General features: G+C 39.4%; 1 protein-coding gene across 3 annotated transcripts in view; it reads left to right on the top strand.

The window, feature by feature from the left end:
• The first annotated feature begins 972 nt into the window (after positions 1 to 972).
• Positions 973 to 22,976, top strand: part of LOC121323956 (signal-induced proliferation-associated 1-like protein 1) — a 106,297-nt gene continuing 84,293 nt past the window's right edge. The window contains exons 1-2 of one of the 3 annotated variants that reach the window (XM_041265303.1): positions 973 to 1,253; positions 17,673 to 17,797. The gene's annotated coding sequence lies outside the window, so the exon portion shown is untranslated. Of the gene's footprint in view, positions 1,254 to 1,441; positions 1,575 to 17,672; positions 17,798 to 22,976 lie in introns of those variants that run through there. The other 2 variants (XM_041265302.1, XM_041265304.1) reach the window with 2 other exon arrangements.

The following is a 22,976-nucleotide window of genomic DNA, read 5'->3' as shown; positions in this document are numbered from 1 at the left end:
TTTACAGTCAATTCTATATTTAACTGGTAGCCAGTGCAGAGATGCTAAAACTGGGGTTATATGGTCATGCTTTCTTTTTCTTGTTAAAACTCGAGCAGCAGAATTTTGAATGCCCTGTATCCTATTAAAAACATTAGTGGAAACACCCGCAAACAAAGCATCACAGTAGTCAATTCTTGGTGAAATGAAGGCATGTACCAATTTCTCTGCATCAAACACTGACAAAGACGATCTAAGGTGAACGATATTTCATAGATGAAAAAAAGGTCTGAAATGTCCTCCGACGATATTCCTCCCAAACACACAAGAAAGAGCCTACTAGAGGCAGCACTGCACAGCTCCCTGGGTGACTCTGTAGGTTACTATTTGCATATGCACATTAATTGACATTAAAACCCGCAGCTTCGCGACAGTCACCGTACAACGGCAAAATAAAACTTATATGTATGATCACCGTTTCAGTGATGAAAAAAAAACAAAAAAAACTTAAGTTTGTCATTGGCAACATAAGATTGTATGTATATTGACAGGTTCTTAATTCAAGTGCTTTCTTTTAGGAGTGGCGAGGCTGCTTAAATTGAGGCCAAAAAGTTCTAAAATGAATGACTGAGACTTAGCCTGTCTGCCATTTCTTCCAGCAGTTGGTTGCCAGCTAAGAGAAACAAATAATTAATTACATAAATAAACAGCAGTGAAAGTGAGAGTGTGACAGATGTTATTTTCTTCTACATCCAATAGTATGCCAGCCTCCCCCTGTTTTCGTTTTAAAGCATAGCAAACACTCAACACAAAACGAAATGCAGTGACTGGCTGAGCTTTCGTGGTTGCCTGAGCAACGTTACCCTAGAGCTGTTGCACTGCTTTACTTGCATGCTTTCGTACTTTCTTTCTCGACTCTCACCCAGCCGTTCTCGCGAGAGTCCGGCGGGGGCGTTGTAGTGCAGTGACCTCATCCCTTCAGCAGCTGCAGCGAGAGGCGGAGCTGCAACTTAGTTTGTAACTAACTCCTTTCAACTTCCAGCTGAGAAAAGAGACACTCGCTCCTGCTGGAATATTAAACGGACCTTTTAGTTTCACGGGGAAGAAGAAACAGGAGGAGACGAAGACAGTGGGATTCAGACGGTGTTGGTGATAAACAACAAAAAGACAGATGCTCGTTCTGTTACATTGAGAGGAGAGCGACCTGCAAACAAGGGACGCTAGGTTTGAGATTTTTCCATGCGGAACGACTTGGGAGAAAGGGAGCCAACAAGGTGAGTAGGAATATTGTTATTCTGCTGGGTAATGCCGTCTGGCGGCTGGAGCTGTGTCTAATGTGTGATGGTATGGTGTTTTGTGTTCGACGCACTGCACAGAGGGGGCGAAATTGTGATGTAAACGGGAGCGAACTCGTGGGAAAATATCCAGCAGGAATCCGGGGACAGGTTTGATTATTCGTACACAGTGAATTATTGTTTTACACCCGAGGCAGCTGAATTTGTACGGGAACTGGGGAACAAAGTTTGATTTGCCATGCTATGCTAACGGATGCCTGGCTATGGTTAGCTCGGCGTTAATGAATTCTAGAATTTGAGGTATGTTTTTGTGTCTGAACATTGGTTGGTGGTTAATGCTGCTGTTGTTTTATTATTAGAATTCTAAACTATCGTCACGATTTTATTGTTTTTTTAGTCACGCTATGTAATTATTTCTCATGTTATTTTAATCTAATTTTGTAAATATAACAGCGACTTTTATACGTACACAAAATTTCATTTAAAACATGCATTTAGCATTCTCGATGTGCTGGAAAACAAGAATGCGAACAACATTCAATATATTTTTGTCTAATTTAATTTAAAATCTTTTTACAAATTGCAGCTTTATCCAATCCAAGATTGACATTAGTACATTTTTGTGTTGTTAAAATCATTCTGGCATTTGTAAAGCCGCCAGAAAAAAAAAGTATTAATATCAAACCTGGCTGTTAATGTACAGCAGTATGTGTATGGAGTTATTGCATATAATGTGAGGACTTGCGCAGGTACAGTAATGCGAGTCAAACTTCATGAATGGAAATGCATTCATTCAAAATAAGTTGTTAGCCTTTGGCATTGCAGGTTCCATTCTCATATTTTAAATTAAGTTAGCGAGTCATTATTAACATTCATGAACCCATTTATTTACATCTGCGTCGAACTAACACCGTCAATCATGTCATGAACACCCTCTTTTTTGCTCCTTGTTAACATTTTCAAGGTGAAAGTTTTGTCAGGACAGACAATCAAAAGTAAGCCTACACCTTCTCAACTACCGAGTCGATCATATTCTTGACAAATTTAATAGTCATGTGACACACTGAGGTCCTTTTTATATAGTTGGGATGGGATCTAGGTAAAGAAATGTCCAGAACATTAATATGTCAGCAGTAAGACCCGACAGGGTGGGCTCTATTGGGCAATACCAGACCGACTAAGGGGGTAGTTAGGCGCACAAAGCCTCAGGCAGAGGTCCCCCCTGGAAGGTCTGATCTTTCCAAATACCTCCCACTTGGAGGGTCTTATTGTGCTTAGAAAATGGTCAACTGTTACGAAAAAAAGACAGGAACACGTTTTGTGTTTTCAAATGTTAACATTAGTTGGCTCAAGAATATCTGTCCAGGTGAAAAGGCACTTATGGGTACTTCTGTATTGAAAGTTAATATACCTCCCTGCCAAGGGTATTGGCCAATGAGATGTCAGAAATAGACCATTTTCTAAATATATATTAACAGTGCCAGTCCACAGTAAAGACCAGTAATATTGTTTAATGCTATATAATTAAGATTGAAAATATAAAAATAAATGTTATCCCAAGTGGACTAAGACTTGAAAATTAAAATAAATAATTTATACTAATAGGTAATAAATAAAGATGCAGTTCCATCGACCATACCTCTCCGGTCAAAGATTGGAATTTCAGTACTTGAAGGAACGGATTGAATAGTGTTAATTCCGTTTTTGCCTTTGAGTTTTTTGTGGACGTAGGTGTTTTGAATATGAAGTACTAGTATTAGTCATACAGCGTAGGTTCAGAACAGTCAGTAACACTGTGATGGAGGTTTATATATAGCTTGTGTATACCCAGGTCCCAGAGGTCTGAAACTGTACTTGGAATTGAAAAGCTAGAAGCACAAACCTGTTATCTGTTCTTTCTGTGGGCTGGGCTTCAGACTGTGCTATATAGGAGGCACAGTAGCAGGGCCATTGTATTAGCCAAAGAACCTGGTCTTTACAGTCCCCTTTACAATTCTTCATGACGCCAGGAAACAGAGGATGACAAGATGTAGCAAATGACCTTGTCTTATTCCTTCCCCATTTTATCCAGGCTATTCTCACAGTGGAACAATGTGCCATTTCATGTGCTCCCTGCGTAAGCACTGGCCATTTGAAAGAAGTCGTTGGGGGTCGGTGTACAACAGTTCCCTAGGAAAATGTTTCACGGATGATTAATTCACTCCACTAATAAAACTGTGTCCTCACAATCATGCTCAATTTCATGCTGTAATATCATTCTTGTGGTGACTGTTTTTGAGAATTGCATTTTTTTTTTCTTTTACACTGTACGGCAAGTGCATTAGACAGCATATCTTATTAACTTAACCATTTTTTTATATTCTCTATGCACTGTACACAAGCTTCCTCCACTAGGATATTGGTTGCTGTGTAAAATGATTGCTCCTTCTCCTGTTCAGAAATATGAGAGGTAGTAAAGAGAATAAAAGCAAATAACACAAATATTGATGGTATTTTTATTTTAAGCCATCTCCACCCATAAATACTGATCCTGGCTCCCCAACAGGTTCTAAATTTAAATCCAGTTTGGTGCCATTAATTACCCTGGAACTGTAATAATGTGATTGTTGCAAATAGCTGCAGGTGCTGTCTACTGAAGCCAGGATAGTTACTGTACCAGCTGTTTTTCAATGCAGCAGTGGGTTGCATAGCCACCACAGTACGTTCTTTTGCTTACAGTTGCCAAATATGAATGCATTGTAATTTATTTTCCTGCTATTGGATTTTTTTTTTTGCGGTGGAAAATGTTTCTAACAGTATTCCAGGGTGGATTGAATACAAAAAGTATTTTACAAAAGGGCATGAGATGTGATGAATATTAAGATATTGTACTCTAGATGGTGCTCACATTAATTATGCAATGTAGGGAAAATTACCTTAAAATGAGCCTTAATATATAAGATCTGTTGGTGAAGCCTCAATATCAATCGATTAATTGGGCACATGAAATATAATCATTAAATATCTATAATTGTGCTCTATGCCGCCCACAGAAATTGTCTTCAATGTCCAGGAATACAAGCCTGTGTCGACCCCTGCATCCAAGGCGGCGTGCTTTTTGTTTACATTGAATACATAGAGGTGCGCACATACAAAGCATTTTTAAAACAGATTTGCTGGTAGGATGGGACCAGCAAATTAGATGATAGTTAACTCTTGGAGCAGGGGTAAAAAAAACCCCCCAAAAATACAACCACTGCTTATCTCTGGCAGAAATGCTGTAAATGGCAAGATAGGGCATTGTATGCAGTTTCATTGGTAAACCTAGATAATGTTATGAATTATGCATGTTATAAAAATGGTATTATTTAATCGATTGTCCAGTATTTATCTAGATGCATGTAATGAGGAATGGAACAATATACCCTATGGTAGTTATGCAACAATATACCCTATGGTAGTTCCAAGCTGAGATAAGAAACTCTTGCCCTGTGCTTGCTAAAACCAAACCTGATTTGAGTACTTTACATTTTGTTTATATATAAACAACAGGCTTTTAGTGCACTGAGACTTCAACACAGACTACACATAAAACAACTGCTATTCAGTCAATGGTGCTGCACGTTTACAGAGTTATGTCAGTAATGATGTAATGTAAAATTAGACCAATAGTATCATGGCCATCCTAACCTACAGCCCTTTATGCTGTGCACAGAATAGCATGTCGTAAGAAATGACTATGCAAGGTTTCAGGACATTTGGGGAAGTGGTTCCCAAGATATAACCTCAATAGGCAAGCCAGCAAGATACGGGACAGTACCATAGCATAGTCTGGCACCAGGACATCTATTTATTTGGATTTATTCTGTAACCATTACAAATGTATGGCTGGTTTCACAGATCCAGATTAGCACTGATTTACCCTCCCTATTGTTAATTGATGTGAGACAGACCAAGATTACCTACATTTGGAATCTGTTATTTGTTTCAGGCAAGCAGCTTGAATATAGGCCTAATTGTTGTAAGGCTATAGATTAAAACTTGTATTGAATGCACTCATCGGTCCAGATGAGCTGTGTACCTGCTCCTTTTTTTACACATTAAAAATCAGAAATACCTAGTAAATTTTCATTTATTACATTAAAATGGGAATAGCAATTTTGCTGCACAGCTTCTCTGCCTCCCCTCCTGCATCCCTTAAAACTTCCACTGACACCTACATCTCCCAGAATACAATGTCTTCAGTTACTAGGAAACTGTACAGAAGAAAAACCAACCCAACAAACATTATCCAATCTCTGACTAGCCCTGTTGTCTTTGCAGACAATCACAGTAAGAATAAGAAAAAAATCGAAGCTACACAGGTTGAATCATAAACACCCCAGTCGAGCTACGAATCCAACCGGAACCATTTTCAGATGCAACAGTTGCCTGCCTGACAGTTGCATCGTGAGATGCAACAAAAAAAGTTGCCTCTAATATGAAACAAACTGTTTTATAACTTATTCATTTCCTTATTTAATGTATCTGCATGGCTTTGTATTGAAGTTTTAACATGTTCACCGAGTTTAAGAATTTAATGTTAACATATAAGTAACGTAATTAATTTGCAGTCAGTGTGATACCTTGAAGAAAATGTGCTGAGTTGATAAAGAATCTTGTAGATCACACGCGTGGTTGTACAGTAGTTTAAAGTAACATTGCAGTTAAAATGGAAAGCTCTTTTAATGCCTACCCCATTACCATTAAAGATTGTGCAGTGTTTATCGAGATTACTCATTACTTCCAAGTTAATGTTGCATTTTACCCATGAAAATACATTTTACTCACTGACAGTTGCCTCCATGCTGTATATGCTATGTTTTGCAACACAAAGTGTATAAGAATGTTAACAAGATTTGTCACAGTTGGATAAGGAGAACCTTGCAATGTACAGGCAGTACTGTATTAATAGAAATGCATCCTGTGCAAGGAGTGGAAAGAGTGCCAGCATGAAAGCTGCTGATGGATTGTCCCAATTTAGTCTAAATTAGTGGGGGTGCTGGCAGTTTGCCTAAATGCTGCTGGTTTGAACACACTACAGATTTCCTTTCATCTCCCACCACTGCAGTCCACTCAGATAGGGAACAGTGGCAACAGCAGACATGGGATGTGTTTCAGGAATGCAGAAGACAGTTTGTGCAAAAAACACCAACCTCCTTAAAACACTGCGGCAGTTACCCAAAGCAATCTGTTTGAGTGTGTCATGTCACTTTTAGCCTGTGATCTCACTTACAGTACACACAGGGAAGCACACTGCTGCTGTCTACTTTCATATGAAATCAAAGAACCAAGCTGACTGAGATGACACATTTGCATATTCATATGTATCTAAGTTTTGAGGATCCAGGCGCTTGCCCAATATTTATGGATCGCTAAGATGAGAAGCAGGCTGTGCTTTAATGTCACCTTCCTTTAGAGACATTTCTAGCCATCTTATAGGGGTTGCTAGGGCACAGCAATTCAGTGTGTTGCAGGTTTGTGCTAAATATGTCTCTTGAAGTAAACACTTTTTTTGCACACTGTCTGACTTGAAAGCGGACAGGAGGAAGAACAGCAGTATGATTATGGTAAGGGGAGTAAAAACAAAGAAACGCACCTTTAATACTTATTGTTAAATTCACAATGGCTTTTCTTTGGGACCCATTACTGTATACAACTGTGTAATAACCAGTCAATCCATAGGTATAAAAGCAATGTTGTTGATCAGATGTCAGGCTGAAGAAATCTGTGATATCCGCTCATCCCATTCGTTTCAGTGGAACTCAGATTTTCTGCCTGGGTCAACATAAATGCTGCCTGTGTGTGATCTAGAGGCACAGCTTTGAGTCCAGCCAAGTGAGAAGCAAACATGGGCTTGGTGGGTCTTTAAAACTTGCATGCCGTCATGTTTTACGAGTCAGTTGCATTGTTGCAGTTGTTATTTTGCAACTTGGCCTAATTTGATAATAGCATGTTGTTGTTTTTTTTTTTTTTTTTTAATTAGATGTTTTTGAACATGCAATAATGTTTTTGGTATTCTAGATTTTTAAAGAAATACTAGAGTATGGACTATAATTTATGACTAGTAAAAGCAGCCTACAATCTATGACCATGAGGTCATTCACAGTGAGATCATTTTGCGATTTTTTTAATTTTTTTTTTACTGTTGCTTTTTAAAAATACTATAATGTCCAGCTTGCAGGATGTGAGTCCTTGTCTTAAACTAGTAAGCCACTTGATACCCTTGGGGATGGGATTTGGAAGTGAGGAAGGTAATTGAAGTGTAAATGTTAGAATTCAGCTGAAAGCTTGCTTGTGTGTGGGTTTAATGCTCCCTAGAGAGCTTTTAAATAGAACATTTCTTCAGGTGGAATAATGTTTAGCTAAAATGTTGCCAATATTTGCTGGAGTTGTTAATATACTGTGTGTTTTATTTATAGTTTGCTGATATCTGCAACATAGCTGTTGACCAAAAGCAGTTTTAATAGCATGCCAGATAAAGGGGTATTTTATTCCATTGTACCTTATCTGCTCCCCGAGCGTGCTGGATAACTGACTGCCTGGCTCCAAATATGTGCCTTTCTTTGTGCATCATGATTGCTTTAATAGGTTTTGGAATTGATAAGTCTTCTGCTGTGTCTGTCCAGAGCACTGATCAGTGTGTCCGTGTGAAACATCATTGGTTTGGTTACTCTTGAGCTGAGCAGCAACATGGAAGGTAGAGTAACTCAGTGGTTGGAGAAAGAGCTGGGCTGCAATGTGGAAGGTAGTTGGTTTATGTAATTTGGTGGTTTAGGAAAGCACTGGGCTGCATGGTATAAGGTAGTGGGGTTTGAGTTGCTCAGTTGTTCTCGCAAGAGCTGGGCTGCAGTGTGGAAGTTTGTGTAATTAGGTGGTTTAGAGAAAGCGCTGGGCTGCAGTCAGGTTCTCGCCCACATACTTCCAGTAGATGAAGGCTGTAAACGAGTAGGCTTATTTGATGTTTAATTGGAAAAGGCTAAGACAGTTGTGTGTGAAATTACCCATGTCAGCCCCTTGAACATAACAGGGCTTGCTTGAGAAAGAATTTTAAACACTGGCTGCTGGTTTTACAGACCCTTTGGTTACATGCAAAGGAACAATTACTGTGATTTCTTGCTGCTGCTTCATGGCAAATATACTGTGACCTTTTTTTTTCATTGTTTTACATAATTGACTAGTACAGTACATGTCAAAGTTAACCACGCAATTCTGCACATGAAAAAGTGAAATATCCAACCCACAGCTATTATTTGGGGGAGTTTGACTATTTGTTAACAAATTGAGCAGTTTAGTTAGAATTAAAGGGGCGATTCCAAACTACAGAAGATCCAGGAGAACGTACAGCGCACCTCAATCCTGACCTGCGTTTTTAGCTGTGGGTTGTTCTTCGGCACAGACTGCCAGGGGAGCTGAATGGTGTTTGTTTTGTGGTGTGGATTATGTTAATGTCTGTTGGAGCTGGTCTGGCCTTCCAAATCATTTCATTTGCAACCTGAGCAGCCAGATTTAAACCAGGCCTCCAGAGGTACACAGTCTGAGAGGCTGGTGAATTAGACAGCTGCTCCAAGCCCTCTAATGATGCATTTGAATTTTGAAAGCATTCTGTAAACACCTGCACGTTTTGCTTTGGCGTTTCTGCTTTAACAAGCAATTTTAGATTTCTTTCCTGTTGTAAGTATTGCCGAGGACACAGTTGGAAATCGAGTGAAGACAGACTTCTGACAGAGTAGGACTACCTACATTTTATGCTGCTGACCATTCAGCTCCTTTGAGAACCCACAAAGATTTGGGATCAATCGGTTACTAGAAAACAGATGAGCAGGATGTCTGTATTCAGCTATTGTTGTGAATATCATAGAGCCACTGGCGGAGTGAGCTTTTTGCATCACCAGAGCATTACCTGTACACACTACTGCTAGAATGAGGTCATTTGTTTCAACAGTGGAGTGGAGTGTTAATCTGTGCAAATACAAAGTACAATGGAACACTGCCCCCAAAGCCACGTACCTTTCAACTTGCTTGTTCTCTTTAAGCAAACATTTGCTGATGAGACTGTTTGCATTAATTGTTTCTTTTTTGCTTGCCAAAGCTGGTCCAGCTTGTGTGTGTATGTGTGATTCCAGTGGGTGGGGATGGGAGCGAGGGGGGCAAAGATGACCTTTTTATTGATTTACTGTTGGTCTTTAGGGGGCTAGGTTTCTTAATGTACCAGAATACCTCTTGAGTCAGTATGATAACACAGTGTAACACTTTTTTTTTTTGGTTCCTGGGTAGTAAGTGTTATTTCCTAATTGCTTATGCCTCAAAAGTATAGAAAATGGCTATTATTCCCCACAAACTTTGCTTTTGTGACCAGGACAGTGATATTTTGAGATGTACCTATTTTCTAGAACATTCCAGATAGATTCAGTGCTGAGTAAACTTGTAGTAACTTCTAGAACTTTCCAGTAATAGAAATAGTAGTATAAATACAGGGGCCTTAAGCCCACCAGTTCAGTTTAGTTCCAGCTGCCTAAGTGGATACATATCTGCATTTTTCTGAGATGGCATCAAGAGGCCTCAAGCATCCGGCAGACGCATTTTGCTATTTCTGCGGCCAAGTTATCAAGACAAGAGCGAAAAAGTACTCCGTGGAAGCCTCTGCTAAGATGTGTGAGGCCTACAAGGCATATTTTGGCATGCCTGTTGGGGATCAAGACAAACCCTGGGCACCTCATTCAACCTGCGAGCACTGCAAAAAAACTCTGGAAGGTAAGATGGACAGTTGTTGCTCGGAATTTTGTTATAAAATTTGTCAATTTTTAAAATTGTAAAAGTTTTTAATTTTAAAATGTTTTACAATTTTCAATGTTATTGAAAAAATATATATGAAAGATGTTGCGAGAATCTCTTACACATTAGTCATGGGTGAAATAAATGTATTTTTGTAGGATGGCACAGAGGGTAAAAGAGAGCCATGAAGTTCGCTATCCCAAGAATTTGGCGGGAACGCACTGACCACTCAAGCAACTGCTACTTCTGCATGGTGGACCCTTCCAAACATCAGACTGGCAAGAATGCACTTGCTATCGCGTTTCCGGACCTTCCTTCATCCATCGCCCCGGTGCCACACTGCCATGAGCTGCCCGTACCCACTCCTCCGGAGAGAGAGCAGCCGTCTTTAGAAGAGAGCAGCAAGTCAGAGAGTGAGGAAGACGTTGTAGATCCAGATGACAATTTCAGAGGTGGAGCTGAGGAGAGAAACCCATACTACCCCAACCAAAAAGACCTCAACGACTTGATTAGAGATCTTGGTCTCACCAAGTCCAATGCCGAGCTTTTGCCGTCTAGGCTCAAGCAGTGGAACTTGTTGGATGAAAGTGTGCAAGTCGCAGATCAGAGGAAGCGTCACCAACCTTTTTCCAGCTTCTTCACCCGTCAAGATGGGCTCTACTTCTGCCACAATGTGACCTGTTTGAGGCAATCGGAATCGCCTGTAACCAGAATGAGTGACGCCTCTTCTTTGACAGCTCATCCAGGAGCCTCAAAGCCGTGCTGCTCCATAATGGTAACAAGTACCCGTCTCTTCCCCTGGCTCACTCGGTGCACCTCAAAGAGGATTACAACAGCATCAAGACCTTGCTGGACGCCTTGAAGTACGATGAGTACGGCTGGGAGGTCATAGGAGACTTCAAAATGGTGGCATTCCTGATGGGTCTCCAAGGCGGTTTTATCAAGCGTGTCGTCTTCGGACCACAGATAAAGAAGATCCTGGAGTGCAATGAATTCCCCAAGAAGCTCACTAGTAAGGAAAAAGCGGCTTGAAACAGCTTTGTCGCACTGGTTTGGGGCTTCCTGGGCAATCACAAGGCCGAAAACTATGTGGAGCTGGTTGAGACTCTGGTGAAGAACTACGGCACAGTGGGCTGTAGGATGTCCCTCAAAGTCCATATCCTTGATGCTCATCTTGATAAATTCAAGGAGAACATGGGAGCGTACTTGGGGGAGCAAGGCGAGCGCTTCCACCAGGATGTACTGGACTTTGAACGCCGCTACCAAGGACAGTATAACGAGAACATGATGGGAGACTACATTTGGGGGCTGATTCGTGAAAGTGATTTACAGTAATCGTAAATCTCGAAAAACTACTCACTTCTAAATCTTTTGTAGTCATTTTTGTATTACTTTAGTATAAATACACGTTAATTTGGATTCATATGTTGTTTTTTTCTGACTTTATGTGAACGAAAAGACACAAATTTGCCTGTTTTCTCATTGGAAATAGGTAAATTTCAAAATATCACTGTCCTGGTCACAAAAGCAAAGTTTGTGGGGAATAATAGCCATTTTCTATACTTTTGAGGCATAAGCAATTAGTAAATAACACTTACTACCCAGGAACAAAAATTGTGTTACATAGTGTAATGTAATACAAAAACAAACCATGGAGACGTTTTACGTTTTAAAAGGCTGGAGCCCTGATTCGGAAATAAGTCCTCTTAACTAAAGGACTCAATCGCCCTTAATTTAGATGGGACTGACAGGAGTCATACCAGTGACCTACGTGAATGTGAAGTGGGCCCGAGGCACTTCCAGAATGATTGGTTTGTAAGCAAGATGGGACCTTGGTTATCCTGAGCCATGGTTTATTTTGTATTGAAAGTGTTTTGGTGGTTAGTGTGTGGCTTCAGAGTGGAGGGGACTGAGTGTAGCGCAGTAGCTCCGTGGTTAGAACAGCTGTGTGTAATACACTGTATGTTGGGTACAAGCAGTAATTCAGTACTTAGAGGGATTGGCTTCAGTGCAGTGGTATGTAAAGGCTTAAAGGTAAAAAAAACTGACACATCCCCATGTTAAGTTTCTTGTCTATGCTATACTTTCTAATTAGGGCTTCTGTTCAGTTTTTATTTAATTTTGGTGCTTATTTTTAGCTATTTGAGTTTTATGTAATCCATTTTTTTGGGGGGGGGGGGCTTTTGTGTTTTGCCACAATTTGCAGTGCTGTTTTAAATCCTCTATCTTAACTGTAATACATCTTCAAATCCCTTGAACAAGCCTCCATTCCAAATTTTTATCTCGTTTTAAATCGTGCTAGTGGAGGAGTCTTCAATAGAAGTGTAGGAATATGCTGACTTTCAGTAGTTGGGGTGGGTTTAAAGTATTCAGAATGAATCAATGATAGATACAAGTCAGGAAGGTGGGACATTGCCCAGTTGCACTGGAAAAAGTATTTATTTTCTGTAGTAGGTCAACGTGAATTGAGTAACAATTTACAGATATCCAGTGATAATGCATACCTTGGCATGGTAACTTCTAGTACCATATAGAGTTAACAATAATTTGTTTTAAAAATGTGAAAAATTGTAATATAACAAAACTAGGGGCCATTCACTATGTTTATAGTAGGAGAGACAGCAATTGGACTCCAAGCAACCTGGATTCAAAGCAACAAGCTTAAACAAATACAGATTTCCTATTGAGTGTTGATTCTGAACCAGAGGGAGAAGCAGAGGACGGGGCCCTGCATTTCAAGTTAGCATTTACTAAACGGATTCATCAGCTTTTAAGTCCTTTACTTTTAAACAGGTCAGTTGCTGATGAGCAAAGTTGTTCGTAACAGCAGGATTTAAAAATTGCTGTTCTAATGTGGGAGAGTGTACCACGTACGTGTGGGCGGGGAGCTTCAGCAGGAAAAAATGAAGTGAACGCTGTCACTGTGTTGCTCATAGAGACAGACCTGGAACTTTAAAAAAAATCCAAAACAGAGTGAGAAAAACAGAAGGGATAAGATTTATAAATACATACCAAGAGTCATCCTAAGCCTGTTATTATGTGGAAATGTCATGATGACACTAGAGCAGAAAGAAGCAGCTTAGTCACTCTAAGACTACAATGCAGTAGTTTAGAATCTCAAAATTGTGCTGCTGCGCCATAGTGGTGCAATCGGCACCTTAATTTTCGATTTAATATTCGATTATCGTATAGACATCAACGACAGTCGATGCATTGACATTTTATTTTTAAAAATAAAGAACAGGCATTGTTTTTTTTTGACAGAAGATCCAATAAATAAAAACACCGTTGGGCACAATAGTTGAACAAAAAGGCACAATTTATATTGACATTGGAACACTTCTGATTTATAAAAAATAAATACAAAGGACTTGAGTTTTTAACTGAATATGTTTGCATTCGCATCAGGTGTCACTTTAACATTGTAATAACTAAAAATACTGTATTTTAACAGAAGTAATTTCTGTCTGAATTGTGGTTGTTTATTACTATTGACATTTTATGTCCACAAGCAAAACATTTGAATTCATCTCACAAATCCTGACTAATTTAAGTATCGTACTAAATTCAGCTTCTTCTTTTTATATAATATAGCCATATAATTAAAACGCAACATGCTTTGAAACAAAAGGTAAATCAGTAGATTAAGATTTAAAACAAAACAAACAAACAAACAAAAAATAAACCTTATTGCCTTAATTTTTAAATCAAGAAAACGTGAATACAATAGGCCTACTTCTTATTTGGCTTGTCCACCACGAATGGGGAGGCCTAAAGTGTGTATCCTAGCAATGTGCTAATCTGCCATACTAGCACTAAAAGAAGCTCACTCACACACTCAAGGTTTTAATGCTAACCGGCAACAGGAGACTTCAAACTTGGTTCAAATTTGGTGCATCGATTCACTAGTATATAATCGAAGCTCAGGAAATTTAAGGACAGATGATCAGTAATCAGTGCATCAGTTGTTTGCTGCACTCTTACTGCGCCTCTTAATTTGTCCTTTTAACCCTAAAGGAACAGTGCCGTGTGAGCAGTTTGAACACTATGATGCTACAGTGATGGATCCACTGAGTTGTTTCATGAATAACTAAAAGAATGTAACTTGCTATTCCTGTGGAAGTTTTGCATCTTTTCTACAGACTTCATTAAAATGTATTATGTGAGAAATAGTTTTGGTTATTACTGTTATTAATCTAACCTATATATATATGTATATGTGTGTGTATATATGGTATATATATATATATAGTATATAATTAATATATATATATATATTGTGACTTCAGTTTAGATTTGACTCCATTAATATTTGCAGAGCTATAAACTCTGCATATTTCAAACACTGAAGTTTTCAGTTTGAGGTATTTGTTTAATATTTGCAGAGCTATAAACTCTGCATTCTTCAGCTTTACAGTTACTGTAGTTCTCCTTACATTATATCCCCTTGGGGATGTTTTTTTTTTTTTTTTTTTACACAAAAATTACCCCCCCCCCCCCCCCCCCCCCCCCATGGTTATTAACTTACTTGTTCAGGATTCTCTGCTTATGGTCTCTAAGTGATTAGCCTACTTTTACATAACTACCTCTGATCAAAATGAGATTTTAAAATAAAAACAGTATACAATAGTACATTTTCCAGGAATACATATTTTTGCAGTATTTTTGTCTTGACTGCTTATAATTTGCAGACGTCTTTTTTATCTCGTAATGTGCAGTGGTGACGTGGCTGTCTCTCAAAACAAGTAAAGTCTTCAGCATGTTGTCTCCAAACTGATAGTATATTGGTAAGCTTTACCATCCTAATATAACAAAAACTCCTGTTAAAATTGGCCTAATGCTTGTTCTTTGTTTCCCGAAAATCCAATGCAGTAATCCAACCGGGGGTACACACAGGAGAACTGCACAGTAAAAATAAAAGTAAAAGAAAATAATGATCTTAATTTTTTTTTAAACTGTATTTTATATTCTCCGTAAACCATTATGCATAAATATTTCATTTTTGTTTAGCATTTCCATATCCTTATTTATCTTTTTTTCTTGTAAGAAACTTGTAATTTTTCTTCTATTTACTACTTCCACTCAACTCCCGGTCCAAGCTGCTGTTCTTTCTAGATTGGATTATTGTAAACATCGTTGCTCCCTACTTCTGCTACTTGCTCCCCAACTTATTAAAAATTCTGCTGCTCGTCTGGTATTCTCCCAGCCCCGCTACTCTCATGCTACCCCTCTGCGTCGCACTCTCCACTGGCTTTCTATCTCTGCTTGCATCCATTTAAGACCCTTGCTCTTGTCTGTCGCTCATACTGCCCCTTCCTATCTCCAAGCCCTCGTGCCTGCTTATATTCTCTCTCGCTCTCTTTCCTCATCCTCTCTCTACTGGCTGACTTGTTATGCCTTCTCATCTCCTTCCTCCCATGCTCGCTCTCTTCCCTTGTCCCCCTGTGTTGGAACCAGCTACCAGTTCTCAGGTCTGTTCAGTCTTACTGCTTTCTGCTGTCTTCTCAAAACTCACTAATTCACCTTTTATTTGTAAATTCCTATTTATTATTATTCCTATATCTTGTGCTTTCTTATATTTTATATATTGTATATATGTTTGTTCATTTGTATTTCCTGTAACTTCTATACTTTTATATTTTTGTTTAATTTCTGTATGTTGCTTTGGATAAAATAATATCAAGTCCACACTCCACCTCTACGCATGTGTTATTTCAATTGAGTGAATTTCCACTGATATATTAGGGTGGATGAAGCAGGCATCTGGCGATTCTGGCTATAGAGAGCGCTCTGTGCTGATCATAAACATTGCTGTTAAATGCTCCGATAAATAATAATCACAATAGTCTAGTGCTGGGACAAATATCGAATTTGAACAAATATTTTTTAACATGTATTCAGATACAAAAATCAGATGTTCGTATTCGCTTTAAATTACAAAAATACCTTGCACTCGTTTACCACCTCAGCAGAATTTGGTAAATGAGAAAGAGCTCTGTTTGATGTGACACATACATTAAAAAAAAAAAAAAAATCAGCTCTTGAGCCTCTATTTAAAAGTTTTAGACAGCAACAAGTAAACCCGATTATGTGCGTGCACGCATTGTGATCTCTATGGAAAGCCATCTGGTCAAAAAAGCGTTGTGCTGCTTTAGAGCGAGTCGCAATCTCATGGGACAGAAAAGGCAAGCACGTCATTCTGAAATGCCTCGCTTAAACAGTGCCCACCTTGTTGGAAATGCTGTGTAGTGATTTTTATATAGGTTGTATATATTATATTTTTTGTTGCGACTTTCTGTTATGTAAAATGTAATAAATGAGAACCAAAACAGTGAGGTTTTATTTTCCCCTTCATTTTACAACAGCATTTCCACGTTTTTGTTTTATTAGTTACATTTTCAGTTTATTTGCTTGTATAACTACGAAGTCACAAGTAAACCTCATGTTATTACTTTATGAATACGTGTCGATGGCCAGTTTACTGTGAAGAAATGGCAATGGCAAGGAATGGGGGGTAAAAAAAAAAATGTCCTCTTTATGTACTATTTATTTCTGGAATAAACCAAACAATGTTTGACTTGAACTGCTATTTGGCATCCTTTGTTCTGTAGTTAATTCACTGGGGTGAAGTAAGCCCTACACAACGTGTTCATTACTCCTGGGATATTTTGCTATTTTAACGTGTTACATATTGTAAGGTCTTGCTGTAAAATAAAGGCACACACACAGGGGCCATGCCCCCCTGCCCCTGCTGCTGTGCTGTCTTGCCTGCGTTCTGAGCAATATAATGTATTTTATTATTTTTTGAATTATTACTTCATGCCTCTGCTGATGGTTTTTAATGACACAGCTCTGCAGAAAGGGATCTCTCGTTGTGGAGGGCAGTTGTTAGTGCTTTTTAATTAAATGTAGGTTAAAAAAAGAAGTAAATCCGGAGCCCTACATTTGCTTGCTGAATTAGAGCACCAGAATGTGCAGTCACAATTTCCATTTTTTTCCCCCTTCTCCTTCCATTCCTCAGGGCTGTTTAGTTTTTATTAGGTTAATTTAATTTTAAAATGAGATGTTTGAGGCAAGCACACATACGACCCAGTTACAGACTAGAAAAAAAATCCATATTAATATTGGTCCATTTTAAAGGAGATTCATAGAGAATACACCATGAACATTGACTATGTGCTAGAATGAGAATAGCCAAATAACAAATACAAAATAAAGTATGTTTAAGAACTTTGCAATGTTGTGGAACTGTGCGATTTGCCAGGTCATTCTGTCCTTTGGATTTAAATGAATGCAAGATAGATGCCACAGTGAGATCCGGTAAGAGAAATGTTGACTCGGGAACATTTGAATGTGACATCTCAAGCCTTTGTGGTATAAGTTCTACTTTTTCAATATAAAAAAACCAGTACGATTTGCTTACATTGTAAGGTAGAATACATTGCAAATTTACTTTGCAAAGAATAATTTAAATATTCCTGTATTTACTCTTAAGGTTCTTATGAATGTATTCTTAAATGTGCACTCATGTACTGGGCATAAACATCATATATATTTAACTATTCAGAGCTTTTTTTAGTCCATTACTTTTTTCATGTGTTGCAGGTCCTGGGATTCCCACAGTACCTGCCACGTCATGCCATGTTATGCCATGTTCTTATCAGGGGTTTTGCTGTGAGAAGGGCAGATGTGTTGACGTTGTTCAGAGAGACCAACACTGTGTAATGTGGGTGAGTGTGGTGCTGGTGCTGCTGGTGCTGCTGCTGCTGCTGCTGCTGCTTTCACACCACACTGCTGCTGTTTGTATGTTCATGGGCATATGCACTGACCACAGCGCTCTATAATTGCTCCTTACTGCAAGCCCGCAGTAACAAATAGGTTCCTGTGAAACGAGTTCACAGAAGGCTATTCTATTTAAAGGAAAAATTCTGATGGTTGGACACTGCAGCTTTAAGCTTGTGAGCTGATAACCTTGAATCAGGGAAGCTGATTCATCTCCCACTCTGTGAGGGACAAGCGGTTGGAACGCACCCGTGTAATCAGCTCTAAGTACCAGGCAGACAGGCTGTAATTTCTGTTTCTTTTTTAGCAGGTGACCCTGCTGTGAAAATGTGTTTTAGTAGCGAGACACAAGACAGAGAGGTAGAGAGAGTGATCTAGAAAAGCAGGCTTCAGTTTTAGAATCTGAGTGTTTCTGTAGTGTTGGGACCCTTTAAGGGCAAGGTATTGCTTCATCGCCACAGCGACAACAGGAAAAGCAAGACGAGAAGTACTGCCTGGACGTGTCAACTGTTTTGTCACGTAGCTGTCTGGGCAAACAGGAGATTCCAGTACCTCTGCTCCTTGGGCGAAGACAAACTGAAAACAGCAAAGAGCAATAAGTTGGTGCCGTTGTGCAGTTCTGATGACCCTCAGAAATAATTGGGATGGTTTTTTGGATTTACCCCTTTAACCCTGGAACTCTGTGTACCTGATATCATAAGCAGTGTGTCCTCCTAAATCGGGACAGCAGAGGATTGGAAGCTCGCACCAGTCCTTCACACAGTCCTGGATTTCAGAACTACTTGTGCTTTAAGTATATTATTGATACCAGGTGCAAGCAATCAGGCCTCTGCTAAATCTACCATGAACTGATCGCACTTATCGCAGCATGAATAAGTCTCACCTGCAGTCGGAAGGTTTGCCATTCGGAGTTGTTCATGCAGCAAATAGGGGAGGATAATTGTGAGTTTCTAACCCTGCTGATATGGCAACTTGGTCCCTCTGAAAGTACTGTAATTCAGCTACTCTGGTCAAGTGAATGTTTGGTAATCTCACCCTAGCCACTAATGTGCATGTGGTAGTGCGTTCCACATTGCAAAACCAGAACAGATTTCAGCAATGCTTTCTTCTTGAAGGCCCTGGACTGAATGGCACCCCTCGTCTGTTGGAGATTGAACTGTGCTTTATGCTTGCAGAGCCGTGAGGCTGTTGGTTTCCCTTGCATGTTCTAAATGAATGTCGCTATTATATTATGTTATAAAGAAACAGTCCAAGTGTTGGAGGCTTATACAGTAATGGCAATTTGTCTATATTGTAACAGTTTGTTGATGGCTAAGAGGTTAACAGGATTGCTTTTTAGTTTGATTGGTTGCACGCTTGGTTATTTACGTGCCTACCAATTCAATGCAATTTGATTGATTTATTCATTTTTCCAGTTGTTGGTACTTTCACAGCCTGTCTGCCTGCCTGCCTTTCCAATTAAATGTTGATTTGCTGCAATGCAATACAATGTGTTTTTCTTGGCTTGGTCTGCTTGAACTGCAGGAAACCCAGGTGACATTATATTATGATCTTCCTGACAGTGCTATAAAACTGGATAGCACTGTTCCTGAGCATTATATTGAATTCCCTATGGATCCAGAACTGTCAGGCCTCCCTTTTTTATTTTTTATTTTTATATATATATATATAATATATATAACTCAAATGGCACGAATCATTAATATGACGTGCTGTGAGAAAGCTCAGATGTGGCGGTAAAACAATCAGCCAATACTAAAAAGGGAATGTTTTTCAAATAGATTAATCTCTTAACCTGAAGACAGACCTTGCTCCCTGTTCTTCAGAGAGATTTTTCTCATAACAGGTCACATCAAATTAGAAAGGACGTGTTGATCCAATATCAGTATTGCCTAAGGGACTTCCTCCCTTTACCTTGCATAAATACTCTTGAATACTCCCTTGAGATGATAAGCTCAATTCTGTATTTTTTTTATGCTGTTTGTTTACAGTAGATGTAGGTTGTTCACACGCAGCATATTTTCTAACCAGTTTTAAGTCAGCAGCAGCCTGCAGTATGGTATGTTTGCGGTACCATGCGAGATTACTGTATCAGACACCGCTCAGCTCTTCATTTACAGGACCCTGCCTTACCAGGAGAAACTGAGGCGGCAGTCATACTGTCAACACCCTGACATTTCAGCTAGGTTGTGCAACCATGCACATGTAGAGCTACTTTTTAGAATAGGGGATGTTGAAATGTGTCGCGTTTTAGATTCTATTTAATTTCTTAAACGTTTAAATGTTAGGATTAAACACGTTTTAAACATTTAAGCTTTAACATATTAGGAATTTTTCTAAGCTGTCCATTAGAGTGCTGTTCATTTTTATGATGTACTACAATGTTAATGTGGATAAGACTGCGTATAACATTTATGTGTCTGTGTCAAAGACTTTGAATCAATATTGAAAGAATAATCTTACATTACACTCTGCCAACTATATAAATAAACACTAGAGGTGACCAGGGTTAAATGTTTAGGAAGAGTTCTCTGCATGTATACTGTTAACATTCCCAGTTGAATTGACCTATATTTGAATGTTGCTTTTCATTGAGAGGCACTACATTCAGCCCTTGACTAAAGGCCAGCTCAAATTTCACTCCAAACAAACATAACTATAAAAACAAAATTGCTATTGACAAGACTGTGATCAAGACTGGTACTTATTCGTCAACATGATTTGGAAATTGAGTCTTTTCTATATTGCAATAAATCTTACATACCAGCATATCCAGTTCCTTCAGAATTGACCACCATATATTATCTTTCATCTCTATCTTTATAATTGCGGTGACCTTTGTCAGAAAGCTCTGGGTATTATTTTTCCTCCATTTTGGATACTGCTTCACCCTAATGAACCACATGCATTGAAGCTGTGCTCTAATTGCTCAGAGCCCTAAATAGGGTCTAGGAGCATTTATTTAGCCTACAGATGTTAATGAGCTGAAATACTGCACTACTGTGCCCCCAGTAAGTTCCAGTAGGAAATGCATATCTATAGAGCAGAATATCTGACAATCGACAGGTTAAACTCGAATCTGTTACCCTCCTCCTTTCTGAATCGACAAGGACACTTTATGGCGAAGAGAAGAAAAACTTACAATGCATAGCATTACAGCCCTTTCCTGGTTTTTAGTTGTCTGGGAGCACACGTTCATCTTTGCTCCCTGCTTGTGATGTTTTGCGACCTTTCTGACCTGTTTGAGTTGTTGCGACAAAAGGGAACAATAGCTGTTTATGGGGAAGGCATCTGAGAGGAGATTGGACCTCAGGGTCTTTTTGTTGAGGAGCACTCATCTCAGCATTGTCTCATCAGTCAGAGTGGCAGGCTGCTTGTTGCTGATTTCTCTCACTTGAAGGCACATGAAGACTGCAAGACCTTTTTCTTTCCTGAGTGGTCTGATTTACAGGGCATGTGCTCTCTGGTTTGATACCCTTCCTGCTTTGGGAGCTTGCACAAAGTCACACGTCAGCCGATCGCTTCTTTTGACACTGCAGGCCTGCCATGCAGCCACCCCAGAGCTACAACATCGGAGGACAACACAGCCCGGACAATCTACAGGGGTCGCTGGTGCGCGGTGAGCCGAGGACACCCTGGCTGCCTTTACCGGATGTGCCACTTGGGGGCCCTGATTTACAAATTAATTTAATAAATTGTAATGAGTGTTTTGTAAGTAAGGAATATTTTATACATGTGTTTCTAACAAAGCTATTCACTTAGCAAATATACTTTTTCACCTCTTAAACGGCAACACTTAGCCTTAATGCCAAAATCCAACAACGTTGATTCATCCCACCATGTTGTCAATTGGCAATGGAATGAAGAATTCTGTAACAATGGGGGTCTCTGTGAGTCCAACAGAATGTACATGTCTTTCAAACTGTCTGATCTGCTGCTATCCCTGTGGAGTATCTACTTTTTTGAATATTCTAGAACGTAGAAGTGTCTTGACCATTTTAATCAAAGGATAAGATCTGTTTATATGGGCAGTCCAATGCTGTTGCGTAAAAGCATGTGTTTTCTCACTTTACCAGAAGGGGTCAGTGTTTGCTGACATGTATAGATGGCTTTCTGTGTTTTGACCTGGTCTTGGAGTATGATTGCATTTATACTGATCTCCCTGCTTGCAATTTGTGTACGTTTGGGAGATCTACTTGTATGTTTAAAAACTGCTTCATTCGAAATGTTTAAGTCACTGCTGTGTGTGTGCTCGCTTATTTAAGTGACTGAGCCAGCGTCAGGTTTTCCTGTTCCAAGATTCCACATCCCTAACCAAACTTCAACATTTCCACATGAGAAATTTCCCAGTTTTTAAAAAAAGTCAGTAATGGAATTTGTTCTGTGGTTGGTTGGTCTTTTTGCCAGACCATGTGGTCTAGTGTTTAGGGCTGAGGACAGGAAGGTTGTGTTGACTAGTGGTTAAAGCTGTAGGACTGGGATACAGTGTGGTCCTAGTGGTCGGAGCAGAGGGACTGGGAGAGAGGCATTTTGTCCTAGTGGTTACCGGGGTGCTGGGATGCAGTATTGCCTGCAAAATATATCCCTGGGCCAGAGGGCTTTTCCTTGGGAAACATTTTTGTTGAATTTGCGGGCATTGACAGTTGGCTTAGTGTGTTAAAATATGCTGTTGTACCTATTTTTTGCTTTTATGTAGAGCCAGAGCTGTGAAGCAAGTTTTTAAAATCAATCTTTTTTTAAAGCGTTTACTTTTTCTTGCTGACTCGGCTGCTTGTCTACAGCTCAGGTTATTAACTTGAGCAAGCTCTCTGAGCCACAAGGGCCTGCCTCATTTGGTAATTTAATTGAGCAATTGATAATTGGTAATTGTGCCCCCAAAATCCCACTGTGCATTAAACATTTAAAGCTCTGCTGCTCTACAATCTCTACTGTTCATTAATGGAAAATTACACCAGCAGCACACGAGGGCTAGAGGCCGGCGGGATCATCTGTAATAACAGAGTGAAAGACAGAGATGTAGGAGCTACTCAAGTGTGCTAAAGAACTCAAACCTGTGCTGTGCAGTGTAAATATCATTATCTTCACTTATCTACAGTATTCCATCTTGGGAACATGAAGTTAAATAGC

The sequence above is a fragment of the Polyodon spathula genome, chromosome 12, assembly GCF_017654505.1.
Source record: "Polyodon spathula isolate WHYD16114869_AA chromosome 12, ASM1765450v1, whole genome shotgun sequence".
Taxonomy (NCBI): domain Eukaryota; kingdom Metazoa; phylum Chordata; class Actinopteri; order Acipenseriformes; family Polyodontidae; genus Polyodon; species Polyodon spathula.
This window is presented reverse-complemented; position numbering and strand designations above follow the sequence as displayed.